Source organism: Oncorhynchus gorbuscha, unplaced genomic scaffold (genome assembly GCF_021184085.1).
Source record: "Oncorhynchus gorbuscha isolate QuinsamMale2020 ecotype Even-year unplaced genomic scaffold, OgorEven_v1.0 Un_scaffold_2303, whole genome shotgun sequence".
In the NCBI taxonomy this organism is placed as follows: Eukaryota; Metazoa; Chordata; class Actinopteri; order Salmoniformes; family Salmonidae; genus Oncorhynchus; species Oncorhynchus gorbuscha.
The window spans coordinates 1-13,688 of NW_025746853.1; the positions used below are offsets into that span (position 1 = coordinate 1).

Below are 13,688 nucleotides of genomic sequence, written 5' to 3' on the forward strand. Positions count from 1 at the left end.
AAAAATTATCCTTTCTTATGGACGAGGGATTCGGCAGTGCGGTCATTGAGATTTCATACTTCTTTTGGAGCTGCAGGGGATTAGCTCAAATGGTAGAGTGCTCGCTTAGCATGTGAGAAGTAGCGGGATCGATGCCCGCATCCTCCAACTATTTAGTTTAGTTCAATCAGCACACATTGTTGTTGTAGCTCTGGATACTAACCCAACAATACAACTATTTCAACCACTGGGCTTACTGCAGTCACTACTTCAACCTTTACTGAACTACCATGAAAAAAACTTTTAGACAGCTGAAGCAAGCATACTTTTAAAAATTATCCTTTCTTATGGACGAGGGATTTGGCAGTGCGGTCATTGAGATTTCATACTTCTTTTGGAGCTGCAGGGGGATTAGCTCAAATGGTAGAGCGCTCGCTTAGCATGTGAGAAGTAGCGGGATCGATGCCTGCATCCTCCAACTATTTAGTTTAGTTCAATCAGCACACATTGTTGTTGTAGCTCTGGATACTAACCCAACAATACAACTATTTCCACCACTGGGCATACTGCAGTCACTACTTCAACCTTTACTGAACTACCATGAAAAATACTTTTAGACAGCTGAAGCAAGCATACTTTTTAAAAATTATCCTTTCTTATGGACGAGGGATTTGGCAGTGCGGTCATTGAGATTTCATACTTCTGATTGGAGGCTGCAGGGGGATTAGCTCAAATGGTAGAGCGCTCGCTTAGCATGCGAGGTAGCGGGATCGATGCCCGCATCCTCCAACTATTTAGTTTGGTTCAATCAGCACACATTGTTGTTGTAGCTCTGGATACTAACCCAACAATACAACTATTTCCACCACTGGGCTTACTGCAGTCACTACTTCAACCTTTACTGAACTACCATGAAAAATACTTTTAGACAGATGAAGCAAGCATACTTTTAAAAAAGTATCCTTTCTTATGGACGAGGGATTTGGCAGTGCGGTCATTGAGATTTCATACTTCTTGTTGGAGGCGCAGGGGATTAGCTCAAATGGTAGAGCGCTCGCTTAGCATGTGAGAGGTAGCGGGATCGATGCCTGCATCCTCCAACTATTTAGTTTGGTTCAATCAGAACACATTGTTGTTGTAGCTCTGGATACTAACCCAACAATACAACTATTTCCACCACTGGGCTTACTGCAGTCACTACTTCAACCTTTACTGAACTACCATGAAAAATATTTTTAGAGAGCTGAAGCAAGCATACTTTTTAAAAAGTATCCTTTCTTATGGACGAGGGATTTGGCAGTGCGGTCATTGAGATTTCATACTTCTTGTTGGATGCGCAGGGGGATTAGCTCTAATGGTAGAGCGCTCGCTTAGCATGTGATAGGTAGCGGGATCGATGCCTGCATCCTCCAACTATTTAGTTTGGTTCAATCAGCACACATTGTTGTTGAAGCTCTGGATACTAACCCAACAATACAACTATTTCCACCACTGGGCTCACTGCAGTCACTACTTCAACCTTTACTGAACTACCATGAAAAATACTTTTAGACAGCTGAAGCAAGCATACTTTAAAAAAATTATCCTTTCTTATGGACGAGGGATTTGGCAGTGCGGTCATTGAGATTTCATACTTCTTATTGGAGCTGCAGGGGGATTAGCTCAAATGGTAGAGCGCTCGCTTAGCATGCGAGAAGTAGCGGGATCGATGCCCGCATCCTCCAACTATTTAGTTTAGTTCAATCAGCACACATTGTTGTTGTAGCTCTGGATACTAACCCAACAATACAACTATTTCCACCACTGGGCTTACTGCAGTCACTACTTCAACCTTTACTGAACTACCATGAAAAATACTTTTAGACAGCTGAAGCAAGCATACTTTTTAAAAATTATCCTTTCTTATGGACGAGGGATTTGGCAGTGCGGTCATTGAGATTTCATACTTCTGATTGGAGCTGCAGGGGATTAGCTCAAATGGTAGAGCGCTCGCTTAGCATGCGAGAGGTAGCGGGATCGATGCCCGCATCCTCCAACTATTTAGTTTGGTTCAATCAGCACACATTGTTGTTGTAGCTCTGGATACTAACCCAACAATACAACTATTTCCACCACTGGGCTTACTGCAGTCACTACTTCAACCTTTACTGAACTACCATGAAAATACTTTTAGACAGATGAAGCAAGCATACTTTTAAAAAAGTATCCTTTCTTATGGACGAGGGATTTGGCAGTGCGGTCATTGAGATTTCATACTTCTTGTTGAGGCGCAGGGGGATTAGCTCAAATGGTAGAGCGCTTGTTTAGCATGTGAGAGGTAGCGGGATTGATGCCTGCATCCTCCAACTATTTAGTTTGGTTCAATCAGCACACATTGTTGTTGTAGCTCTGGATACTAATCCAACAATACAACTATTTCCACCACTGAGCTTACTGCAGTCACCACTTCAAGCTTTACTGAACTACCATGAAAAAAACTTTTAGACAGCTGAAGCAAGCATACTTTAAAAAAATTATCCTTTCTTATGGACGAGGGATTCGGCAGTGCGGTCATTGAGATTTCATACTTCATTTTGGAGGCGCAGGGGGATTAGCTCAAATGGTAGAGCGCTCGCTTAGCATGTGAGAGGGAGCGGGATCGATGCCTGCATCCTCCAACTATTTAGTTTGGTTCAATCAGCACACATTGTTGTTGTAGCTCTGGATACTAACCCAACAATACAACTATTTCCACCACTGGGCTTACTGCAGTCACTACTTCAACCTTTACTGAACTACCATGAAAAATACTTTTAGACAGCTGAAGCAAGCATACTTTTAAAAAAAGTATCCTTTCTTATGGACGAGGGATTTGGCAGTGCAGTCATTGAGATTGCATACTTCATGTTGAAGGCGCAGGGGGATTAGCTCAAATGGTAGAGCGCTCGTTTAGCATGTGAGAGGTAGCGGGATTTATGCCTGCATCCTCCAACTATTTAGTTTGGTTCAATCAGCACACATTGTTGTTGTAGCTCTGGATACTAATCCAACAATACAACTATTTCCACCACTGGGCTTACTGCAGTCACTACTTCAACCTTTACTGAACTACCATGAAAAAAACTTTTAGACAGCTGAAGCAAGCATACTTTAAAAAAATTATCCTTTCTTATGGACGAGGGATTTGGCAGTGCGGTCATTGAGATTTCATACTTCTTATTGGAGCTGCAGGGGGATTAGCTCAAATGGTAGAGCGCTCGCTTAGCATGCGAGAGGTAGCGGGATCGATGCCCGCATCCTCCAACTATTTAGTTTAGTTCAATCAGCACACATTGTTGTTGTAGCTCTGGATACTAACCCAACAATACAACTATTTCCACCACTGGGCTTACTGCAGTCACTACTTCAACCTTTACTGAACTACCATGAAAAATACTTTTAGACAGCTGAAGCAAGCATACTTTTTAAAAATTATCCTTTCTTATGGACGAGGGATTTGGCAGTGCGGTCATTGAGATTTCATACTTCTGATTGGAGCTACAGGGGGATTAGCTCAAATGGTAGAGCGCTCGCTTAGCATGTGAGATGTGGCGGGATCGATGCCTGCATTCTCCAACTATTTAGTTTGGTTCAATCAGCACACATTGTTGTTGTAGCTCTGGATACTAACCCAACAATACAACTATTTCCACCACTGGGCTTACTGCAGTCACTACTTCAACCTTTACTGAACTACCATGAAAAAAACTTTTAGACAGCTGAAGCAAGCATACTTTTAAAAAATTATCCTTTCTTATGGACGAGGGATTTGGCAGTGCGGTCATTGAGATTTCATACTTCTTTTTGGAGCTGCAGGGGGATTAGCTCAAATGGTAGAGCGCTCGCTTAGCATGTGAGAGGTAGCGGGATCGATGCCTGCATCCTCCAACTATTTAGTTTGGTTCAATCAGCACACATTGTTGTTGTAGCTCTGGATACTAACCCAACAATACAACTATTTCCACCACTGGGCTTACTGCAGTCACTACTTCAACCTTTACTGAACTACCATGAAAAATACTTTTAGACAGATGAAGCAAGCATACTTTTAAAAAAAGTATCCTTTCTTATGGACGAGGGATTTGGCAGTGCGGTCATTGAGATTTCATACTTCTTGTTGGAGGCGCAGGGGATTAGCTCAAATGGTAGAGCGCTCGCTTAGCATGTGAGAGGTAGCGGGATCGATGCCTGCATCCTCCAACTATTTAGTTTGGTTCAATCAGCACACATTGTTGTTGTAGCTCTGGATACTAACCCAACAATACAACTATTTCCACCACTGGGCTTACTGCAGTCACTACTTCAACCTTTACTGAACTACCATGAAAAATATTTTTAGAGAGCTGAAGCAAGCATACTTTTTAAAAAGTATCCTTTCTTATGGACGAGGGATTTGGCAGTGCGGTCATTGAGATTTCATACTTCTTGTTGGATGCGCAGGGGGATTAGCTCAAATGGTAGAGCGCTCGCTTAGCATGTGATAGGTAGCGGGATCGATGCCTGCATCCTCCAACTATTTAGTTTGGTTCAATCAGCACACATTGTTGTTGAAGCTCTGGATACTAACCCAACAATACAACTATTTCCACCACTGGGCTTACTGCAGTCACTACTTCAACCTTTACTGAACTACCATGAAAAATACTTTTAGACAGCTGAAGCAAGCATACTTTAAAAAAATTATCCTTTCTTATGGACGAGGGATTTGGCAGTGCGGTCATTGAGATTTCATACTTCTTATTGGAGCTGCAGGGGGATTAGCTCAAATGGTAGAGCGCTCGCTTAGCATGTGAGAAGGAGCGGGATCGATGCCTGCATCCTCCAACTATTTAGTTTAGTTCAATCAGCACACATTGTTGTTGTAGCTCTGGATACTAACCCAACAATACAACTATTTCCACCACTGGGCTTACTGCAGTCACTACTTCAACCTTTACTGAACTACCATGAAAAATACTTTTAGACAGCTGAAGCAAGCATACTTTTTAAAAATTATCCTTTCTTATGGACGAGGGATTTGGCAGTGCGGTCATTGAGATTTCATACTTCTTTTGGAGCTGCAGGGGGATTAGCTCAAATGGTAGAGCGCTCGCTTAGCATGTGAGAGGTAGCGGGATCGATGCCTGCATCCTCCAACTATTTAGTTTGGTTCAATCAGCACACATTGTTGTTGTAGCTCTGGATACTAACCCAACAATACAACTATTTCCACCACTGGGCTTACTGCAGTCACTACTTCAACCTTTACTGAACTACCATGAAAAAAACTTTTAGACAGCTGAAGCAAGCATACTTTTAAAAAATTATCCTTTCTTATGGACGAGGGATTTGGCAGTGCGGTCATTGAGATTTCATACTTCTTTTGGAGCTGCAGGGGGATTAGCTCAAATGGTAGAGCGCTCGCTTAGCATGTGAGAGGTAGCGGGATCGATGCCCGCATCCTCCAACTATTTAGTTTGGTTCAATCAGCACACATTGTTGTTGTAGCTCTGGATACTAACCCAACAATACAACTATTTCCACCACTGGGCTTACTGCAGTCACTACTTCAACCTTTACTGAACTACCATGAAAAATACTTTTAGACAGCTGAAGCAAGCATACTTTTTAAAAATTATCCTTTCTTATGGACGAGGGATTTGGCAGTGCGGTCATTGAGATTTCATACTTCTGATTGGAGGCTGCAGGGGGATTAGCTCAAATGGTAGAGCGCTCGCTTAGCATGTGAGAGGTAGCGGGATCGATGCCTGCATCCTCCAACTATTTAGTTTGGTTCAATCAGCACACATTGTTGTTGTAGCTCTGGATACTAACCCAACAATACAACTATTTCCACCACTGGGCTTACTGCAGTCACTACTTCAACCTTTACTGAACTACCATGAAAAATACTTTTAGACAGATGAAGCAAGCATACTTTTAAAAAAGTATCCTTTCTTATGGACGAGGGATTTGGCAGTGCGGTCATTGAGATTTCATACTTCTTGTTGGAGGCGCAGGGGGATTAGCTCAAATGGTAGAGCGCTCGCTTAGCATGTGAGAGGTAGCGGGATCGATGCCTGCATCCTCCAACTATTTAGTTTGTTCAATCAGCACACATTGTTGTTGTAGCTCTGGATACTAACCCAACAATACAACTATTTCCACCACTGGGCTTACTGCAGTCACTACTTCAACCTTTACTGAACTACCATGAAAAATACTTTTAGACAGCTGAAGCAAGCATACTTTTTAAAAATTATCCTTTCTTATGGACGAGGGATTTGGCAGTGCGGTCATTGAGATTTCATACTTCTTGATTGGAGCTGCAGGGGATTAGCTCAAATGGTAGAGCGCTCGCTTAGCATGTGAGAGGTAGCGGGATCGATGCCTGCATCCTCCAACTATTTAGTTTGGTTCAATCAGCACACATTGTTGTTGTAGCTCTGGATACTAACCCAACAATACAACTATTTCCACCACTGGGCTTACTGCAGTCACTACTTCAACCTTTACTGAACTACCATGAAAAATACTTTTAGACAGATGAAGCAAGCATACTTTTAAAAAAGTATATCCTTTCTTATGGACGAGGGATTTGGCAGTGCGGTCATTGAGATTTCATACTTCTTGTTGGAGGCGCAGGGGATTAGCTCAAATGGTAGAGCGCTCGCTTAGCATGTGAGAGGTAGCGGGATCGATGCCTGCATCCTCCAACTATTTAGTTTGGTTCAATCAGCACACATTGTTGTTGTAGCTCTGGATACTAACCCAACAATACAACTATTTCCACCACTGGGCTTACTGCAGTCACTACTTCAACCTTTACTGAACTACCATGAAAAATACTTTTAGACAGCTGAAGCAAGCATACTTTTTAAAAAGTATCCTTTCTTATGGACGAGGGATTTGGCAGTGCGGTCATTGAGATTTCATACTTCTTGTTGGATGCGCAGGGGGATTAGCTCAAATGGTAGAGCGCTCGCTTAGCATGTGAGAGGTAGCGGGATCGATGCCTGCATCCTCCAACTATTTAGTTTGGTTCAATCAGCACACATTGTTGTTGTAGCTCTGGATACTAACCCAACAATACAACTATTTCCACCACTGGGCTTACTGCAGTCACTACTTCAACCTTTACTGAACTACCATGAAAAATACTTTTAGACAGCTGAAGCAAGCATACTTTTTAAAAATTATCCTTTCTTATGGACGAGGGATTTGGCAGTGCGGTCATTGAGATTTCATACTTCTTGTTGGAGCGCAGGGGATTAGCTCAAATGGTAGAGCGCTCGCTTAGCATGTGAGAGGTAGCGGGATCGATGCCTGCATCCTCCAACTATTTAGTTTAGTTCAATCAGCACACATTGTTGTTGTAGCTCTGGATACTAACCCAACAATACAACTATTTCCACCACTGGGCTTACTGCAGTCACTACTTCAACCTTTACTGAACTACCATGAAAAATACTTTTAGACAGCTGAAGCAAGCATACTTTTTAAAAAATTATCCTTTCTTATGGACGAGGGATTTGGCAGTGCGGTCATTGAGATTTCATACTTCTGATTGGAGCTGCAGGGGGATTAGCTCAAATGGTAGAGCGCTCGCTTAGCATGTGAGAGGTAGCGGGATCGATGCCTGCATCCTCCAACTATTTAGTTTGGTTCAATCAGCACACATTGTTGTTGTAGCTCTGGATACTAACCCAACAATACAACTATTTCCACCACTGGGCTTACTGCAGTCACTACTTCAACCTTTACTGAACTACCATGAAAAATACTTTTAGACAGATGAAGCAAGCATACTTTTAAAAAAGTATCCTTTCTTATGGACGAGGGATTTGGCAGTGCGGTCATTGAGATTTCATACTTCTTGTTGGAGGCGCAGGGGGATTAGCTCAAATGGTAGAGCGCTCGCTTAGCATGTGAGAGGTAGCGGGATCGATGCCTGCATCCTCCAACTATTTAGTTTGGTTCAATCAGAACACATTGTTGTTGTAGCTCTGGATACTAACCCAACAATACAACTATTTCCACCACTGGGCTTACTGCAGTCACTACTTCAACCTTTACTGAACTACCATGAAAAATATTTTTAGAGAGCTGAAGCAAGCATACTTTTTAAAAAGTATCCTTTCTTATGGACGAGGGATTTGGCAGTGCGGTCATTGAGATTTCATACTTCTTGTTGGATGCGCAGGGGGATTAGCTCTAATGGTAGAGCGCTCGCTTAGCATGTGAGAGGTAGCGGGATCGATGCCTGCATCCTCCAACTATTTAGTTTGGTTCAATCAGAACACATTGTTGTTGTAGCTCTGGATACTAACCCAACAATACAACTATTTCCACCACTGGGCTTACTGCAGTCACTACTTCAACCTTTACTGAACTACCATGAAAAATACTTTTAGACAGCTGAAGCAAGCAGATTAGAGCTGCAGGGGGATTAGCTCAAATGGTTCTTGCGCTTTAGCTTAGCAAGCGAGAGGTAGCCAATGCCCGCATCCTCCAACTATTTAGTTTGGTTCAATCAGCACACATTGTTGTTGTAGCTCTGGATACTAACCCAACAATACAACTATTTCCACCACTGGGCTTACTGCAGTCACTACTTCAACCTTTACTGAACTACCATGAAAAATACTTTTAGACAGCTGAAGCAAGCATACTTTTAAAAAAGTATCCTTTCTTATGGACGAGGGATTTGGCAGTGCAGTCATTGAGATTTCATACTTCTTGTTGGAGGCGCAGGGGGATTAGCTCAAATGGTAGAGCGCTTGTTTACCATGTGAGAGGTAGCGGGATCGATGCCTGCATCCTCCAACTATTTAGTTTGGTTCAATCAGCACACATTGTTGTTGAAGCTCTGGATACTAACCCAACAATACAACTATTTCCACCACTGGGCTCACTGCAGTCACTACTTCAACCTTTACTGAACTACCATGAAAAATACTTTTAGACAGCTGAAGCAAGCATACTTTTTAAAAAATTATCCTTTCTTATGGACGAGGGATTTGGCAGTGCGGTCATTGAGATTTCATACTTCTTGTTGGAGCTGCAGGGGATTAGCTCAAATGGTAGAGCGCTCGCTTAGCATGCGAGAGGTAGCGGGATCGATGCTCGTATCCTCCAACTACTTATTTTGGTTCAATCAGCACACATTGTTGTTGTAGCTCTGGATACTAACCCAACAATACAACTATTTCCACCACTGGGCTTACTGCAGGCACTACTTCAACCTTTACTGAACTACCATGAAAAATACTTTTAGACAGATGAAGCAAGCATACTTTAAAAAAAGTATCCTTTCTTATGGACGAGGGATTTGGCAGTGCGGTCATTGAGATTTCATACTTCTTGTTGGAGGCGCAGGGGGATTAGCTCAAATGGTAGAGCGCTCGCTTAGCATGTGAGAGGTAGCGGGATCGATGCCTGCATCCTCCAACTATTTAGTTTGGTTCAATCAGCACACATTGTTGTTGTAGCTCTGGATACTAACCCAACAATACAACTATTTCCACCACTGGGCTTACTGCAGTCACTACTTCAACCTTTACTGAACTACCATGAAAAAACTTTTAGACAGATGAAGCAAGCATACTTTTAAAAAAGTATCCTTTCTTATGGACGAGGGATTTGGCAGTGCGGTCATTGAGATTTCATACTTCTTGTTGAAGGCGCAGGGGGATTAGCTCAAATGGTAGAGCGCTTGTTTAGCATGTGAGAGGTAGCGGGATTGATGCCTGCATCCTCCAACTATTTAGTTTGGTTCAATCAGCACACATTGTTGTTGTAGCTCTGGATACTAATCCAACAATACAACTATTTCCACCACTGAGCTTACTGCAGTCACCACTTCAAGCTTTACTGAACTACCATGAAAAATACTTTTAGACAGCTGAAGCAAGCAGATTAGAGCTGCAGGGGGATTAGCTCAAATGGTAGAGCGCTTGCTTAGCAAGCGAGAGGTAGCGGGATCAATGCCCGCATCATCCAACTATTTAGTTTGGTTCAATCAGCACACATTGTTGTTGTAGCTCTGGATACTAACCCAACAATACAACTATTTCCACCACTGGGCTTACTGCAGTCACTACTTCAACCTTTACTGAACTACCATGAAAAATACTTTTAGACAGCTGAAGCAAGCATACTTTTAAAAAAATTATCCTTTCTTATGGACGAGGGATTTGGCAGTGCAGTCATTGAGATTTCATACTTCTTGTTGAAGGCGCAGGGGGATTAGCTCAAATGGTAGAGCGCTCGTTTACCATGTGAGAGGTAGCGGGATCGATGCCTGCATCCTCCAACTATTTAGTTTGGTTCAATCAGCACACATTGTTGTTGTAGCTCTGGATACTAACCCAACAATACAACTATTTCCACCACTGGGCTTACTGCAGTCACTACTTCAACCTTTACTGAACTACCATGAAAAATACTTTTAGACAGCTGAAGCAAGCATACTTTTAAAAAAAGTATCCTTTCTTATGGACGAGGGATTTGGCAGTGCGGTCATTGAGATTTCATACTTCTTATTGGAGCTGCAGGGGATTAGCTCAAATGGTAGAGCGCTCGCTTAGCATGTGAGAGGTAGCGGGATCGATGCCCGCATCCTCCAACTATTTAGTTTGGTTCAATCAGCACACATTGTTGTTGTAGCTCTGGATACTAACCCAACAATACAACTATTTCCACCACTGGGCTTACTGCAGTCACTACTTCAACCTTTACTGAACTACCATGAAAAATACTTTTAGACAGCTGAAGCAAGCATACTTTTTAAAAAAGTATCCTTTCTTATGGACGAGGGATTTGGCAGTGCGGTCATTGAGATTTCATACTTCTTGTTGGAGGCGCAGGGGATTAGCTCAAATGGTAGAGCGCTCGCTTAGCATGTGAGAGGTAGCGGGATCGATGCCTGCATCCTCCAACTATTTAGTTTGGTTCAATCAGCACACATTGTTGTTGTAGCTCTGGATACTAACCCAACAATACAACTATTTCCACCACTGGGCTTACTGCAGTCACTACTTCAACCTTTACTGAACTACCATGAAAAAACTTTTAGACAGATGAAGCAAGCATACTTTTAAAAAAGTATCCTTTCTTATGGACGAGGGATTTGGCAGTGCGGTCATTGAGATTTCATACTTCTTGTTGAAGGCGCAGGGGATTAGCTCAAATGGTAGAGCGCTTGTTTAGCATGTGAGAGGTAGCGGGATTGATGCCTGCATCCTCCAACTATTTAGTTTGGTTCAATCAGCACACATTGTTGTTGTAGCTCTGGATACTAACCCAACAATACAACTATTTCCACCACTGGGCTTACTGCAGTCACTACTTCAACCTTTACTGAACTACCATGAAAAATACTTTTAGACAGCTGAAGCAAGCATACTTTTAAAAAATTATCCTTTCTTATGGACGAGGGATTTGGCAGTGCGGTCATTGAGATTTCATACTTCTTGTTGGAGGCGCAGGGGGATTAGCTCAAATGGTAGAGCGCTCGCTTAGCATGTGAGAGGTAGCGGGATCGATGCCTGCATCCTCCAACTATTTAGTTTGGTTCAATCAGCACACATTGTTGTTGTAGCTCTGGATACTAACCCAACAATACAACTATTTCCACCACTGGGCTTACTGCAGTCACTACTTCAACCTTTACTGAACTACCATGAAAAATACTTTTAGACAGCTGAAGCAAGCAGATTAGAGCTGCAGGGGATTAGCTCAAATGGTAGAGCGCTTGCTTAGCAAGCGAGAGGTAGCGGGATCAATGCCCGCATCATCCAACTATTTAGTTTGGTTCAATCAGCACACATTTTGTTGTAGCTCTGGATACTAACCCAACAATACAACTATTTCCACCACTGGGCTCACTGCAGTCACTACTTCAACCTTTACTGAACTACCATGAAAAATATTAGACAGCTGAAGCAAGCATACTTTTAAAAAAGTATCCTTTCTTATGGACGAGGGATTTGGCAGTGCGGTCATTGAGATTTCATACTTCTTATTGGAGCTGCAGGGGATTAGCTCAAATGGTAGAGCGCTCGCTTAGCATGTGAGAGGTAGCGGGATCGATGCCCGCATCCTCCAACTATTTAGTTTGGTTCAATCAGCACACATTGTTGTTGTAGCTCTGGATACTAACCCAACAATACAACTATTTCCACCACTGGGCTTACTGCAGTCACTACTTCAACCTTTACTGAACTACCATGAAAAATACTTTTAGACAGCTGAAGCAAGCATACTTTTTAAAAATTATCCTTTCTTATGGACGAGGGATTTGGCAGTGCGGTCATTGAGATTTCATACTTCTTGTTGGAGCTGCAGGGGGATTAGCTCAAATGGTAGAGCGCTCGCTTAGCATGTGAGAGGTAGCGGGATCGATGCCTGCATCCTCCAACTATTTAGTTTGGTTCAATCAGCACACATTGTTGTTGTAGCTCTGGATACTAACCCAACAATACAACTATTTCCACCACTGGGCTTACTGCAGTCACTACTTCAACCTTTACTGAACTACCATGAAAAATACTTTTAGACAGATGAAGCAAGCATACTTTAAAAAAGTATCCTTTCTTATGGACGAGGGATTTGGCAGTGCGGTCATTGAGATTTCATACTTCTTGTTGGAGGCGCAGGGGGATTAGCTCAAATGGTAGAGCGCTTGTTTAGCATGTGAGAGGTAGCGGGATTGATGCCTGCATCCTCCAACTATTTAGTTTGGTTCAATCAGCACACATTGTTGTTGTAGCTCTGGATACTAACCCAACAATACAACTATTTCCACCACTGGGCTTACTGCAGTCACTACTTCAACCTTTACTGAACTACCATGAAAAATACTTTTAGACAGCTGAAGCAAGCAGATTAGAGCTGCAGGGGGATTAGCTCAAATGGTAGACGCTTGTTGGAGCGCAGGGGATTAGCTCAAATGGTAGCTTAGCAAGCGAGAGGTAGCGGGATCAATGCCCGCATCATCCAACTATTTAGTTTGGTTCAATCAGCACACATTGTTGTTGTAGCTCTGGATACTAACCCAACAATACAACTATTTCCACCACTGGGCTTACTGCAGTCACTACTTCAACCTTTACTGAACTACCATGAAAAATACTTTTAGACAGCTGAAGCAAGCATACTTTTAAAAAAGTATCCTTTCTTATGGACGAGGGATTTGGCAGTGCAGTCATTGAGATTGCATACTTCATGTTGAAGGCGCAGGGGGATTAGCTCAAATGGTAGAGCGCTTGTTTAGCATGTGAGAGGTAGCGGGATCGATGCCTGCATCCTCCAACTATTTAGTTTGGTTCAATCAGCACACATTGTTGTTGAAGCTCTGGATACTAACCCAACAATACAACTATTTCCACCACTGGGCTCACTGCAGTCACTACTTCAACCTTTACTGAACTACCATGAAAAATACTTTTAGACAGCTGAAGCAAGCATACTTTTAAAAAATTATCCTTTCTTATGGACGAGGGATTTGGCAGTGCGGTCATTGAGATTTCATACTTCTTGTTGGAGCTGCAGGGGATTAGCTCAAATGGTAGAGCGCTCGCTTAGCATGTGAGAGGTAGCGGGATCGATGCCCGCATCCTCCAACTATTTAGTTTGGTTCAATCAGCACACATTGTTGTTGTAGCTCTGGATACTAACCCAACAATACAACTATTTCCACCACTGGGCTT

The 13,688-nt window shown here is 42.6% G+C and overlaps 2 non-coding genes across 2 annotated transcripts; both read left to right on the plus strand.

The window, feature by feature from the left end:
• Window positions 1–3,188: 3,188 nt before the first annotated feature.
• On the plus strand, window positions 3,189–3,261 carry trnaa-agc. Its single transcript has one exon. It is a non-coding gene; the product is annotated as a tRNA-Ala (tRNA).
• A 2,109-nt stretch (window positions 3,262–5,370) lies between these two features.
• On the plus strand, window positions 5,371–5,443 carry trnaa-agc. The gene has a single exon. It is a non-coding gene; the product is annotated as a tRNA-Ala (tRNA).
• Window positions 5,444–13,688: the final 8,245 nt, after the last annotated feature.